Source organism: Peromyscus californicus, unplaced genomic scaffold (assembly GCF_007827085.1).
Source record: "Peromyscus californicus insignis strain IS unplaced genomic scaffold, ASM782708v3 Scaffold_1__1_contigs__length_55948999, whole genome shotgun sequence".
Lineage (NCBI taxonomy): Eukaryota > Metazoa > Chordata > Mammalia > Rodentia > Cricetidae > Peromyscus > Peromyscus californicus.
The window spans coordinates 36,839,706-36,855,394 of NW_026294492.1; the positions used below are offsets into that span (position 1 = coordinate 36,839,706).

The 15,689-nt window shown below is 44.2% G+C and overlaps 1 pseudogene; it reads left to right on the forward strand.

Moving 5' to 3' along the window:
- The first annotated feature begins 474 nt into the window (after positions 1–474).
- LOC128116069 (protein SET-like) overlaps positions 475–15,689 on the forward strand; it is a 28,639-nt pseudogene continuing 13,424 nt past the window's right edge.

Below are 15,689 nucleotides of genomic sequence, written 5' to 3' on the forward strand. Positions count from 1 at the left end.
TGGGGACATGGACCAAGTGGTGGCCGGTGGCCTGCAAGGCTTGGTCTGTACTGACTTCTGAGATAAAGATCCTTGAGGAACATTGTGAATCATTGTGGTGGTCTCTCAGAGGCTCAAGTCCGGGACAGACCTCTCCTGAAGCCTGAAAGGTCAACCTTCAGATCCTGGGTATCTATGGAAATTTCCATGCCTCCTTCATGTCCTATAGCATGTAGGAGCCATCATACATGTGCACTCTGCACGCGTGGGTTTGTGTTTACCTTGTTTTCTAGAAGCAAGTATAAGAGTTGCCAAGGTAGCTCGCCCCCTCTCTGTCTGATCTGGGCTTAACCCCTAGGAGGGGGGCCAGTATGTGGACACAGAGAAAAAGGACACACTTGCAGCTGGGAGACTCATTTGGCTCCAGACAAAGGACACTTCCCCAACCCTCATTAGCCTGGGTGAGGCGAGGGCAGCTGAGCGTGAACATTGACAATGGTTCAGGAGCCTCATGAAGGGCCGAGGCAGGGCTCCAACATTCAACGCTGGAGGGTGAGGATGACTCAGACTGGGGTGGGTTGGCAGGAGCAGGTTTGGGAATGCCAGAATCTGTGTGTCCCTTCCTGCTGCTCGAATCCCAGAGCACTGGCTGCACCGGCCAGGGTGGCTTCCAGCTGAGGGGGACTCTGATGGAACACTCAGAGCCACTCTGGGAGGAGTCCAGGTGGTGGGGCTAGTGATGGGCACTTCCGAGCTAAGTGTGGGGGTGGGGTGGGGGTTACCAAAGCTGGCAAGAGAGCAGGACTCATTTATTTAATAAGATAACAATAACGTGACCCTGCTCGCCGTTAATGAAAACTCAGGACTGAGCCAAAAGGAACTGGCACTCCTACAGCATTATGGGTAGCTAGGTAGCCACCCCTACACATCATATCCCTCTCTGGGCACCATACCTTAACAGAGCTATAGAAAAACGAGGTTGGTTCAAAGGAAGATGACCCAAATGGCACCAACGATGTCACCAAAATTTATTAAAATAGACGAGAAAGTTTTTCCAGAGAAATTAAGAGTCAAGGAAGTCACCTGGAGAGACTCAGGAAATGAGGTCCTTCCAGGTACTCCGCAGGATGGACACTCCAGATGAGGGGCAGGGCTCTGCCTGGGCCCCCGCGTCCAGAACCTCGTTTGTGTTCGTTTCTTCTTAGTATGACAGAGAAGGTACAGCAGAGACAGGAAGAACGGGATGTCCTACAGAGACGTGAGATGGGGAAGGTTAAGAACTGTCCCTTCAACCCCTCCTGGGGTCTTTGTGCAGGCTGTGCTGGCCTTCAGAGATGTGCTGGCTCTGGAGATCCAGAAGGAAGAGGGGAATGAACGGTCCTGCGCCGGAAGTGGAAGCAGAACAAACTCTGAAAAGGATGTTCACTGGAGATTTTTTTCTTTTTCTTTTTTTTTTTTTTTTTTGTTTTGTTTTTGTTGTTTTTGTTTTTTGAGACAGGGTTTCTCTGTGTAGTTTTGGAGCCTGTCCTGGAACTCACTCTGTAGACCAGGCTGGCCTCGAACTCATAGAGGTCTTCCTGCCTCTGCCTCCCGAGTGCTGGGATCAAAGGCATGCCTCACCACCTCCCGGCTCATTAGAGATTTTTGAAGTGTTTTTCTTCATTACTATGGATTTGGACTGTGTGCTCTCTAAGAAGTGGTTTTTTAAAACAAATCCGTGGAGATACTATGGAATTATACTTCAATACAGTGACTAAAACAACAAGTCATATTAAGTCAGAATGACCCTGAGAGCCGTGAGGAGCGCCACCTCACACCTGGTGGGTCCCTCCTCTGAGGTCAGCAGACTAGTTCCCTAGGACAGGCATGTGATGCAATATTTAACTTACATCAAGAGCTAACACGTAAAGAAAGCGCACCATTGGCAGACGTCCAGTTGACACAGCAGATGCCTCCTGAAGGCGGGCAGGTGACAGAGTCCGTGAGAGAAGTCTGATTAGTCACATCACTCCCTTCTTGTTATCCTCGGGGTACGTGTCCTTTCTACATTCAGGGGTAGGTCTGGATCTTGAGGAGCCAGTTAATAGCATGTACCTCCATGACAAAAAAATGACAAAATGCCTCAATGGGTTTTCCACTCAAAGTTCTCTAACTGGATCTAACTGTGGGACAAGCCTCAAAAAACAAACAAACAAACAAAAAACAAAAAAACCCAAAGAGGGAAATTCTTCAGACTAACCTCACCACTGTTTCTCAGAGTGCCAGTCTCTCCCAAAACAAATATGTGAAAATGGTCTCTACCAAGGACAGCCAGAGGACAACCAAGTACAGTGTTGCTTCTTAGGATGCAACACCAGAAACGAAGATATTTGGAGAAACCGAGGAAACCTGAATGACGTAAGGGCTTTTGTTCCAAATAACGTGTCATATCATTCCAAATAATTGGTTCATTGGTTTTGTTTTTTTTTAAATGTATCCTAGTAATGAAAGTGTTGAGGGGAAGAGCTGCGGGCAAGTCTAATCATTCATCGTTATCTTTGCAAAGAACTCGTCCAAAAGAAAAATTTGTTTTTAAAATGATCCCTGGTAGCTGGGCGGTGGTGGCGCAGGCCTTTAATCCCAGCACTCGGGAGGCAGAGCCAGGCAGATCTCTGTGAGTTCAAGGCCAGCCTGGTCTACAGAGCGAGTTCCAGGACAGGCACCAAAACTACACAGAGAAACCCTGTCTCAAAAAACAAAAACAAAAAAAGATCTCTGGTAAATATATATACAAAAATATAGGAAGGAATGCAAAGCATAAGTATGAAATGAGCAAATCCAAGTGAATATTAACTGTTAACAATATTAATTCAAAAATAGTTACATCAAAGAGGGGATGTAAGTGAGCACATCTAAGTGGAAGTAAACTGTGGGGAAAGATAGGTCAGTGGTTAAGAGCACTGGCTATTCTTGCAGAGGACCAGGGTTCGAGTCCCAGCACCCACTTGGTGGCTGATATCCATATGTAATTCTTGGTCCTGGGAATCTGGTGCCTTCTTTTGATTTCTGCAGGCACTAGGCACACAGGTGGTGCATATACATACACGTGGGCACGGTATACACGTAAACATTAAATAAAGAAATCTAAAAAAGCAATAACCCTGTAGTTTAAAGTAAATGTAAGGCTGATATGTAGAAAATCATAGCACAAAGGTGGAGAGAAGTGGAATAAAGTGGGGTACAGCCTTCGAATGATCTAGAAAGTAGTAAATATACCCATGTGTCAGGCCTTCAAAGGTGATGGGTGTAGATTGCAATCACGTTGGTTGCAATCACAGAAGAATTCTAAAGTAATATATGACAAGATAACTAGGGACATTTAAGTTATATATTTAAAAACACATGATTTTTTTTTTTCAGAAGAATAGGAAGAGAAAAACTACCTGAGATAATGGGATAAATAGAAGCTAACTGATAAGATGATAGATTCAATTTAATGTATTAGTAGTTACATAAAACATAAGCAATCTAACTATCACCATTAAGTGGCACACATCATACCAAGTTAAGAAAACAAGAAGAGTTTACACTAGGGGCACACTAGTGCCTGGGACCCACACACCAGTGCCTGGGACCCACACCAGTGCCTGAGACCCACACCAGTGCCTAGCAGGGAGACAGTAAAGTAGAAACACCAAGAGCTATGTACATGAGCCAATGGTTCACAGCAATGAAAGGGTCCACGCAATAGTAAGTTGCAATCATGCCATATCGGCCTGTTGATTTTTCTCAATAGTAAGGTGCAATCATGCTACACCTACCTGTTGATTTTTCTATTTGCAGTGATGTGGGTTCAAACTCAAGGCCTTGCACATACTACACATGCTTTCTCTTAATAAAACTATATGTATGTGTACCTGATAAACTACTAAGAAAAATAGAAAACCTTCGATCCCAATAGATTATATATCACATGTCTCTCCATGACTGGTCAAGAAAGCAGGAAAGAAATGAGGGTCAAGAAAGTGGAGACATCCATACAAATGGGGGTACTGTTTTCAAAACCAGGATCTTGTTAGACACTTCTCCAGAATATATAAAGGATACTTATACACCATCAACTAGAAAGAAAATAGCTGAGTTGAAAAAACAGTCAAGAGACTTGAATAGACATTTTTCTGAAGAGAATCGACACAGAATCAACCAACTTTAGTCACTAGTCACTGTCATTGTCAGGAAATACACATAAAAACCACAATGGGGTACCAGCCACATACCACTAAGACGAGTGGATAACGCTGTGGGTGGGCTATGAAATGGTACCGGCCGCTGGAAACCTCTAGAAACTCTTCTAACCAGAGCCACCATATAATCCTACAGCTCTGCTCCAAGGCACAAATCTAAGATAATTAAAACACATTTTCACACAGAAACGTTGAACTCAAATGTGTGTAGCTACATTATTCATAAGTGTCCAAAGTCGAAATGGCTAAGATAGCCACCAGCTGATGAAAAAATAAGATGCATGGGGTATATCCATACCAGGGAATATTATCAACTATAGAAAAGCAATGAGGTGCTGAAGCATGGGGGGACCCGGAAGAACCTCAAAATACGCTGAGTGGGAGATGCTGAGCAGAGGGCCATGTATTTCATGACTGTGCTCAGATGAAATGTTCAGAATAAGTAACTACAGAGACAAAAAGTAAATCCGTGGCCCCCAAGGGCTAAAGGAAGGGGACATGGTGATGGTTTCCCCTTGGAATTTTGGAAATGTTGTGGAATTAGGCATGGTTTCACAATTATGTTAATACACTAAAAACCACTAAAATGTACATTTTAAAGGATAACTATTGTGGCATGTGGATTTTTATCCCTATGAAAGTCAAATAATATAACAAGTCAAAGTACAAGAAACAAGAACTACTTGAAATATTCTTTGCCCAACAACTACAATAGGCATTTTGAGGGGCACATGGTAATTTCCTATGGCCACAATACCAGCACTAAGAAAGCTGTAACGCATCTCAAAAGTTTAAAATTACTCAGAAGCTATTTCCTGACCACAGTGAAATTATGATACAAATCAATAACCACATGTAAGTTTAAGAATCACTAAGTATTGAAGTAACCTATGGATCGTAAGAAAGAAGAGACGGGGGGGAGAGAGAGAAGAGGGAGATCGGGGAGCCACTGGGAGCTGGAGCTGAATGGTGGGGTACTTGCCCACTATACTCAGGTGTCTAGAGGTTCAGTCCTCAGCACCACCAGAAAATAAAAACAGGTAAGTGAGTAAACAGAGCTCATACCTGCCATCTCAGCACTGTGTAGAGGTTGAGGCAGGAAGAGTGTGCCCTGAGGACCAGGCCAATCTGGCCTGTGGAGTAAGGCTATCTCAAGAAAAGCAAAAGAAAACTGGAATATATCTTAAGTATTACTGGAAAACAATGGATTGAAGCTTCTGGGACCCAGGTATAGCCACCCTTAAAGAGAAACACAGAGCCAAAGCCTTCAATGTGACTGGTAGAATTAAGGGCCGCCTGAAAACCAATCACATACATATTGGTAACGAGAAGTTGGAAAGTTGAGCCTGGCATTATAATCTCAGCACTCAGGAGGCTAAGGGAGGTGGTTCACTATGAATTGCCAGGCCAGCCAGGGCTACTCAGCAGAGCCCTGCCTCAAAATAAAAACAAAAGTTAACAAGCAAATAGCACTTAAACACAGCAGGAAAAAAAAAAGAAATAAGAAAATCAACAAAGTCAGAGTTAGTTCTTTGAAGATAGTAAGCAGCTAGCAAGATTGATCAGAAAGAGTCAGTACAAATTAATAACAGAAATTAAAATGTAAAGTTAATATAATCAACGTTGGGTCACTACACTATGTAAAATATACTCTTTGAAAAAATCAAATTAACCAAGAGTAAGAAGAATGTACATGAATTCTCCATTTATTTGTTTATTCACTTATTTGTGTGTGTGTGTGTGTGTGTGTGTGTGTGTGTGTGTGTGTGTGTGTGTGTATGAGTTTATATGCACCACATGTTAGCAGGTGCCCACTGAGGCCACAGAGAGCATCAGATCCCTGCAACTAGAATTATTGGGTGGTTGTAAGTTCCGTTGTGTGGGTGCTGGGAACTGAGTTCTGATCCTCTGTAAGAACACTATGGGCTCTTAGCCACTGAGCCACATCTCCAGTCCCAGCAAATTTAATTGAAATAAAAGTTTCCCATGAGGAAAACTTCAGTTCCAAATGTCTTCAGCATTGAGTTCTCCCAGCTATTTGGGGGACATCACTCTATCTCAAATACGCTTAGAGAATAAAAAGAGAGAAATGCCTTGGAGACATTGAGGAGCCGGAGCTCATCAAGCACAGAGCAGGAGAGACACCTTACAGACGTCAGTATCACGTCCACATCAGTTCAAGAATCTTCGATAAAATGGCGACGGTGCATTGTGAACAAGCTGGGGTTATCACAGGAATGCCAAGTTATTTACCACACAACCATGGGTCGATGTGTTTACTGTATTAAGAGAACAGAGGGAAAACTTTTGACAACAGGCATAGGGAAAAAGTTTAGTAAACTTAGAATGCATTATTTTTAATTAGAGGCTCACTTCTCCAATCTGATTAAAATTTGCACCAAAGCTCACATTTAACTGTGAAAAATAAATCAACAAAATGGAAAACTTTCCCCAGAGAAACAAAACACAGACACTAACCCATATCACTTCAGCTTTAAGTGAGACAGGAACAGCCAAGGTCATTTTCTCCTGCCCTGCTCTCACACTTCTGACACACTCCAGGAAGGGTTTTCCCCACACACCAACCAAACAATTCCCCGGAAGATACCACTCAATTCATTTCTGACACTCTGGGCTGGAGATAGCATCGGATCCCGCCTATCGGTCCCACAAGAAATGCCTCCGCTTCCGATGCCAGCAGCAAGTCACAGAAACCACTTCCAGATGGCTAGCACAGTCCACAGAAGTCAGAGAAGCTATGGGTGAGCAGCCAGATGCACAGCGAGGCAGGGGGTAGAGCTTCCCCACCCCTTTAGGGACCTCAGCGTGTTCCTGGAACATGTTCAGCTGTCTGGAAGCTCTCCCTGAAACCTATGCTTTTGGAGCTTCGTGGAAGCTTCATTACTCTGTCATTATTAAGTTATTGACCGTAACATCAACCTTCTGTGTTCCTCCCTTCACGAGAGTTTAGGGGATGATTGTCCTTACTAACTAATCCTGCCTTAGTCTTTCTGGGGATCAATCCCAATCCTCAAATTACCTAGGGTCCTCCAGGTAACCAATCATCTTAGCTTCTCATCATTCTGACAATTCCAAGGGTTTTGCAAGTTGTTAGCAAAGAGGGTTGTAAGGCCGGGCGGTGGTGGCGCACGCCTTTAATCCCAGCACTTGGGAGGTGGAACCAGGCGGATCTCTGTGAGTTCGAGGCCAGTCTGATCTACAGAGTGAGTTCCAGGACAGGCACCAAAACTACACAGAGAAACCCTGTCTCGAAAAAAACAGAAAAGAGGATAAGGATTCACTGTACATTTGATAATATTATAGACATTATAGTAAAGGATCTAAGCAATGCTATAGTAAAAGAAAAATGCAGGAGATTATAAATGGAAAAATATCATTATTTACAACTTATATGATTGTGTACATACAAAATGCAAAAGGACCTGCAGATCAATCACTGTGATTAATTAGTAAATTTAGATAAATCAGTGATTCAGCTATGACACACAAAATTAACTGCATTTTATACACAGCAACTAGTAATTGAAAAGTTCCATTTTAAATGAGTTATAATACACTAATCAATGAAAAAGCAAGAAAACAGTGAAAGGCTCTACAATAAGCTAAACAAAGAGCTTTAAAAATACTAAGAAAAACAAAATACCAAAATAAAGAGTTCTCCCATGTTCATAGACGAACATATTTTGAGATGTCAGTTATCCTCAAATCCAGGCATTAAGTACAGCTTCACTCAAACCACTAGTTTAGTCATGTGTGTGTGTGTGTGTGTGTGTGTGTGTGTGTGTGTGTGTGTGCGAGCACATGTTAGTAATCTAAAAAAACTTGATCTAAGAATTTTGTGTAAATACAGCAGAGAGCATCAGAAAGGACACTGAGGAGGAACAAAACTGTTGAATTTATAGTGCCGTGTGTTAAGCTTCCCTTCGGGCTAAGGAGATTGCTCAGTGGGTAAACTGCTTGATGTGAAAGCTCAGGACCTGAGTTTGAATCCCCAGAAGCCATATAAACCCAGACAAAGCAGCATGTATCGGCAATCCCCGTGCTCATACTGAGAAACGGAAGACGTGGGAGAATCCCCAGCAGCTGTGAGCCTGGCGAACTCAGCCGTGAACAACAAAGACATTCTGCCTCAAATAAGGTGGAAGGTGAGAACTGACACCTCTCATACATGCCAAACTCACATATATGCACACACTGTATAACACACACACACACACACATACACACACACACACACACATACACACACACACACACACACACACACACACCTACTTAAAAATCACAGTAATTCTGACAGTATGGCATTGTGTAAGGAAAAAAAGTGAGCCAATAGAATGGAACAAAACAGTCCAAAAATGACCTATTCCTATCCAGACATTCTCTACGACAAGGGTGATGCTGTAGAGTGATGTGGAAAGGGTTGCCATACAGAAAACCAGCCTTAGCTCTTCACTCTACAAATGAAACATTCATATTCACAGAGGGGAAAATGTAAAAGATACAGCTTCCAAAAGATGAGCATGATATGTTCAGGACCAGCAAGCAGATGAGGCTCCTTGGACATGAAAAGACCATCCCCAGGATGAGCCATGACATGTATTTACTTACATACAACAAAGGCTTCACCCAGGATATGTAATTCCTCATATCAGCCCATCAAAAAAAATACCCAACAGAAAAATAAGCACAAGACTTAAATGTGTCACGACACTTTTTATAGCTGCCAGGAGTAATAGCATTCGCCTTCAATCCCAGCACTTGGGAAGCAGAGGCAGTCAGATCTCTGTGAGTTCAAAGCCAGCCTGGTCTACAGAGTTCCAGGACAGCCAGAACTACATAGCTAGACCCTGACTTGAAAAAGAACAACAACAACAATGTTTTTATGGACAATTGGAGCAGAGAGTGATGCTTAAGCTCAGTGTATAACTCAGTAATCCTAACGGAATGAGAAACCACTTTCCAGGATGGCTGAAGCTGGAAATGGTCACCAGCACCAAGTCCTACAGAAGATGTAGTGGAGTTCCCCTTCATCACCAGTAAAGGGATCAATTGGTGGGACCAGTTAAGGCAGCTTAATTTAATTTAGTCCCCCACCTCTGTGTGTGTGTGTGTGTGTGTGTGTGTGTGTGTGTGTGTGTGTGTGTGTGTATGCACATGCCCATGCATGCACCTCTGGATATCAGAACTCAGTATCAGGGGTTTTCTTTAGCACCTTGTTTATTTTGGGGCAAGGTCTCTCACTGACCCTGGAGCTCACTGATTAGGATAGGGTGGCTGGCCAGTGAGCCCCTGGGATCCTCCCCCGTCTCTTTCTCTTAGCACTGGGATTCCAGACACGTGCCACCATGGCCAGTCTTTTGCATGGATGCTTGGGATCTGAACCCAGTTCTCTGTGTGTGTACAGCAAGCATTTTACCCACAGAGTCATCTTACCAGTCCCTAAGCATGGTCTCTCCCATCCAAGTACTAACCAGGCCCAGCCATGACTCCTTCTGAGATCAGACAAGATCAGGCATGATCTGGGTGCTATGGCTGTAGACCCAAGCAGGTGCTCTTACCTGGTTCTCATACTTCTAGATATATGCATGAGAAATGGCTATATTGTTCATGTAAAAAAAGACTTAGGAACATCTATAGCAGAAAGGAAAAGGGGGAACACATCAAGACAGAGGTGAGTAGCTGGAGATTTTCTGAGTAGGACTCCAATAGCTCAGGAAATTAGTGAAAGAACTGACAAATATTCAGGAGACAAAGGCAGGTGGAGCTCCGTGAGTTCAAGGCCAGGCTGGACTACAGAGCGAGTTCCAGGACAGCCAGGTCTACATAGTAAGACTCTGTCTTAAATAGATAGATGATGATTGATAGCTAGATGAGAGAGAGAGAGAGAGAGAGAGAGAGAGAGAGAGAGAGAGAGACAGACAGACAGACAGACAAACAGGACTGCATAAAATTTAAAAGTTTTTGCGCATCAAAGAAAATTATCAACACAATAAAAAGACAGCCCACAGAATGGGAGAAAAATCTTTGACGACTGAGACCCGAGGGAGATTAATACCTCGAATCTATAAAGAACTCAAAAACTTAAACACCAAAGGAACTTATTCAATCAATATATGGGCAAATGAATTGCACAGACTGTTCTTAAAAGAAGAAATATAAACAAACAATAAATATATAAAAAGGGTTCAACTTCCTTAGCTATCAGAAAAAAGGCAAATTAAACTACATTGAGATTCTACTTCAGTCAGTGTCTTAGGGTGAATATTGCTGTGAGGAAACACCATGACCAAAGAAACTGGGGGAGGAAAGGATTTGTTTGGCTTACACTTCCATATCACTGTTCATTGTTGAAGAAGTCAGGACAGGAACTCAAGCAGGGCAGGAACCTGGAGGCAGGAGCTGATGCAGAGGCCATGGAGGAGTGCTGCTTACTGGCTTGCTCAGCCTGCTTTCTTAGAGAACCCAGGACCACCAGCCCAGGGATAGCCTCACCCACAATGAGCTGGGCCCTCCCCCATGATCACTAATTGAAAAAAATCCCTTCAACTGGATCTTATGGAGGCATTTTCTCAATTGAGGTTCCTTCCTTTCAGATAACTCCAGCTTGGGTCAAGTTGACCTAAAACTAACCAGCACAACTGACCCCTTGTCAACTTGACACACAAACACATCACTGTTAAGCCACAACACTTCCTTTCTTATCTGTCCCCAAGATCTCCCATTAAAATCATTAAATAACTTTAAAAGTACCACAGTCTTTACCAATTCAAAGACATTAAAAGTTCAGACCCTTTAAAATAGCCAATCTATTTTAAAAATCCAAAGTCTCTTTTAAAACCCCAAATCTCTTTTAAAATTCAGTCCCTCATCTGTGGACTCTTGTAAAGTAAAAAATAAGTTAAATACTTCCTTACATCAATAGGGAAATACCAGGACACAGTCACAATCAGATCAAAGCAATGTCCAATGTCTGGGATTCACTCACCATCTTCTGGGCTCTTCCAGAGGGCTTGGGTCACTTCTCCGGTCTGCCCTCTGCAGCACACACAGCTTGTCTTCTAGGCTCCAGCTGGCCCCCTTCACTGCTGCTGCTGTTCTTGGTGGTCATCGCATGGTGCTGGCATCTCCAAAATGCTGGGTCTATGCTGCAGCTGGGCTGCACTTTCACCAATAGGCTCTTCTAGGCTCTCTTCATGGTGCTAAGCCTCAACTTTCCTTCAATCCTGGGTCTTCAACTGCTACTGAGGCTGCACCTGTACCAATGGCCTCTCCTGGTGCCAAGCCTCAGCTGCTCTCCATGACTCCTTCATGCCTTCAAAACCAGTACCACCTGGATGACTTGCCAAGTTTTGCTACCCACACGAGGTACAACCTTGGCTGCCATCTGGCACACAGCTTCTATGTGCTGACTCTCAGGAAACACTTCCCAGAAGACTTCACCTCAGTGAAGCTGGTCTCTTCTTAATCACTGCTAATTTCTCAGCTCCAGCTGACCAGCATCAATTGTCCCAGTAACATAAAAGTTTTATGTTAGTGGTTCTGGTCTCTTGTTAATCGCAGCTGATTCTTCAGCCCCAGTTGACCAGAACCACCGATTCTCCACACAAATGGCCTGGAAGAGTCTTTGCTTCCCTCTGAAACTTCACAAGCCAGGCCTCCATCATCCACACTGCTGTCAACATTTTTACCTTCAAAGCTGCAACAAAACATCCCACTGAGCTCTCAATACTCAGTGGCTCTTCTAGTCCAAAGTTCCAAAGACCTTTCACAATCCTCCTCAAAACATGGCCAGGTCTGTCACAGCAACACCCCACCATGCTGGTACCAACTTGTCTTAGTGAAGGTTACTATTGCTGTGATGAAACACCATGACCAAAGATACTCAGAGAGGAAAGGGTTTGTTTGGCTTACACTTCCACATCACTGTCCATCACTGAAGGAAGTCAGGACAGGAACTCAAACAGGGCAGGAACCTGGAGGCAGGAGCTGATGCAGAGGCCACAGAGGCTGCTGTTTACTGGCTTGCTCATCATGGCTTGCTCAGCCAGCTTTCTTAGAGAACCCAGGACCACCAACCCAAGGATGGCACCACCCACAATGGACTGGGCCCTCCCCCATCAACCACTAAAATTAAGAAAATGCCTTATATCATACACAGTCAGGATGGTTGTCAAGAGAAAAGTGACACTAAGTGATGGAAATCACTGCTGGTGGGAGTGTGCATTGGCTATGCTATAGAAACCAGTATGGAGTATATATGCTGATATGTACACCCATATATATCAGCATACCGCAGAGATACATGCATATCCACATGTACTACACACAATAGCCAAGATAGATGACTTTCAACAGGGGAATGAAGAAAATGTCACACCACACAGACCACAAACACACACCACACACACACTACAAACACACACACACACACACCACAAACACACACACTGGGGTATTATTCAACCTTAAAGAAGAATACAATTGTGTCATGTGCAGGGAACTGGATGAAAGGAGATTGTCTTGTCAAGCGAAAGAAATCTGACTCAAGACAGTAAATCCTACATTTTCTCTCATGTCATACAATAGGGAATATTCTACGTGTGTACACGAGCACATATGTATGACATGAAATTAGAAGGGGGCACTTGGGACAAAAGGGCTATGAACAGGAAGGGGAAAGAGCAAGGGCAGGCAGAGGACGAGCAGAAAGACAAGGACCACGTCTTTCTCTCGTGTGTGGCATCTAGGTGCATATCTGGGTGACGTGGAGCAGAAGGGGACCGACTTCAGGGACTGTCGTGGGTGGGGGGGAACGGCAGAGAGGAAGAGAGAGGACAGTGGAGGGGCAAACACAGCAAAGTCCAACAATGCACCTGGGTGAAAACATCACGATGAAACCCAGTGTTTCAGATCCTAACTTAAACTGGTTAACAAAAAACGGCATTCATGGGAGCATTATTTCCAGTGACTCCAAACTGAAAGCAACCTGCACGGTTATCACTAGAGCACGAAGATGAGCTGTCCTGTCTGTGTACAGCAGGCTGCGCCCCAGCAGTGGGAATGAACGGCAGGCCATCGGCAAGAACACCAATGATTTCCAAACCGCTCAGCGCTACAGGTCATATGAATGAAACCTAAAAGTTTAGCGCAGCTGAAACCTTAGCCAGCGGTGTTAAAAGTCGGTGCATAGTCATCTTTGAGCAGAAGGGTAATGGGTAACAAAGAGGGACAGGAAAGAGCTCCTGAGACACCATTCATGCTCAGTAACTTGAATTAGCGGCTTTGTGTTGCACGTTGGGAAAATTCACCTACCCCAAAACTTCTGATTTGGGTGCTTTTGTGCAAGAATTTTATACCTCAATAAAATTTTATCAGCTGGGAAATCAGATACACAGGCAGACAGGCACTCTATGTTGTTGGTGGAAGTGTACATTGTGAATACTTCCAGAAGACCATTTGGTCACATCTGTACTAACTGAAATGCCAGATTGATAGACAGACAGGCAGATGACAGCTAGCTAGATCTGTAGAACTCAGGGATGGATATGTCACTAGGAAGGGGGACAAACGAGATCAGGGAAGATGGCTTACAGAGGCCCATGGGACATATTCCTTAGTAACCTAAAGAGATCAAACAAATTTGTATAGGGTTGTTCTGACTGACCCACACCAGACAGACCTAGGTGTCTAAGAGAATATTCCAGAGTCCTTTCTGAGCTTCAGCTCCCACACTAAGCATAGACAAAAGGCTGCAGGGGGCCTCTGAGAGTAAGACACGCCACAGGTCTTGTTGCTGGGCCCAGGTCCCTAGATTCTCCCTGGCTCCCCCAGCTCTTGTGATCTCTCTCAAAAGGATTAAGATGAGAAGCACCAAGTGTGGTGTAGAAGATGGTCAGGATCATGGCAGAGGAGTGAAGGTGTTCTCACAACGGGCTAAGGGACTGCTGCAGAGGAAAACGCTCTCATGGACTCATAGAAGACAGAAGAAACCATTGTGCAGTACACACCCAAGGAGTGAGAAGGAGCAATGCCCAAGGGGACCCTGGCACTAACTGGCATTCTTAGGCAAGTTTTATACTATTTCTTATAGTCCCTAGAAGAGTTTTCCTGAGGCATTTCCTGTCCAGGTTACTAACTGGCCCATTGGGATTAACTCATTTTTTTTTTTTTGTGATTTATTTTTATTTCATGTACATTGGTTTGCCTGTGTGAAGATATTGGATCCCTTGGAGCTGGAGTTACAGACAGTTGTGAACTGCCATGTGGGAACTGGGAATTGAACCCAGGTCCTCTGGAAGAGCAGCCAGTGCTCTTAACCACTGAGCCATATCTCTAGCCCTAGGATTAACTCTTAAGGGACAGTGGTATGTCTTTGTTCTTACCAGAAAGCCTCTTGCTAAATAGCAATCTTAGAGTTTCCCTAGCCACTCAGAAAACCATGTCTCCACCCAGGACCAGGGATTCAGATCTCATTCCTTTCACCAAATATCATGCAACGAAGCAGATTTTAAAGAGAGAAAGAGAAAATAAAAGATGAGTTTGTGAATAGTCATGCTTCATGGGGGCAAATAGCCTTCCCTGGCAGGCCTCAACCAAGCCTTCTGCCTTTTGTCTAAGTGATAACTGTCCTTTAATATGGTACCTTCACATTTTAAATGGGAACAAATTTCATGCTTTCTCCCTTCTTCACATGGCGTCTCAAATTCTGAGCAGGAGCAATTAGGACATTCCCCTCTACCACACTATTCGGCACTTGCAGAACACTGTGTTACAAGGAACGCAGAGGGTGGGGCTTGAGTCTGATGAGGGGAGGGGTGTCCAACCTCAGTGATCTTAATGTCCGCTAATTTCCAACTAACTTCCTCCAGGGAGCTGGGAGGCAGATGCTGGGGGCCACAGTGGGACAGAACCCCAACCTTGTTATTAGAATCCCTGAGTCTGGAGGACAAAGTAGTTCCTGGCTTCCTTTCCTCCTCTGCATCACAGACATGGCAACCCAACTCCCAGAGTTTGGGCCCTGCTGGGATCCTGAACCCATGCCTGACACAAAGAAGGGACTCTGTAGATGAATTGCTAAACAGTCTTTTTTTTTTTTTTTTTTTTTTTTTTTTTTTTGGTTTTTCGAGACAGGGTTTCTCTGTGTAGCTTTGTGCCTTTCCTGGAACTGACTTGGTAGCCCAGGCTGGCCTCGAACTCACAGAGATCCGCCTGGCTCTGCCTCCCGAGTGCTGGGATTAAAGGCGTGCGCCACCACCGCCCGGCTTAAACAGTCTTATTAATAAAAAAAAAAAACCACAGAGCCAGAAATTGGGATTAAAGCTGAGAGATCAGAGGAACAGGACAAGCCACAGCCAACCTCACCTCACCGACACCTCGCTACCAAAGAGAGCTACTTCCTGTATACCCATGCCTATATTCCTTTCTGTTCTGCTAACTCATTTTCGCCCAGCTACATCACTTCCT